Source organism: Propithecus coquereli, unplaced genomic scaffold (assembly GCF_000956105.1).
Source record: "Propithecus coquereli isolate 6110/MARCELLA unplaced genomic scaffold, Pcoq_1.0 Scaffold14, whole genome shotgun sequence".
Lineage (NCBI taxonomy): Eukaryota > Metazoa > Chordata > Mammalia > Primates > Indriidae > Propithecus > Propithecus coquereli.
Window position 1 is genome coordinate 5,970,852 of NW_012138302.1, and position 445 is coordinate 5,971,296.

At 28.3% G+C, this 445-nt stretch overlaps 1 protein-coding gene across 3 annotated transcripts in view; it reads right to left on the reverse strand.

The window, feature by feature from the left end:
* ATG4C (autophagy related 4C, cysteine peptidase) overlaps positions 1-445 on the reverse strand; it is a 104,235-nt gene that overhangs the window by 21,204 nt on the left and 82,586 nt on the right. The gene's annotated exons all lie outside the window — the stretch shown is intronic.

Genomic DNA, 445 nt, shown 5'->3' on the forward strand with positions numbered 1-445 from the left:
ATTTGACAATATCTACCAAATCTGAAAATACGCATACCCTATGGCCCAGAAATTCCACTGTAAGGTATCTAGTATGTCTAATGTAATCCTAGTTAAACTATTACAAGTACACAAAGAGATTTATTTGTAATTAAAAAATGAAACAAGCAGTATTAGGTTCTGGAAACAAGCTAGATGACTGTAAACAAAAGAAAGTTTAAATAAAAAGTAGTATACTGTAGAATGGACTACTATTCAGCAGTTTAGATGAATAAGCAAGACCAATATATATGGATATAGATAATCTCTAAGTCACTATTAAATGAAAAAGCTGCAAAAGACTTTTTATATAAAGATATCATTAATGAAAAATTTAATGTCATGTAAAACAATATGTGTTATTGATAGATATATAAAGTATGGGTATGATATACTAATTCAGGATAGTGATTACCACTGGGAAGGA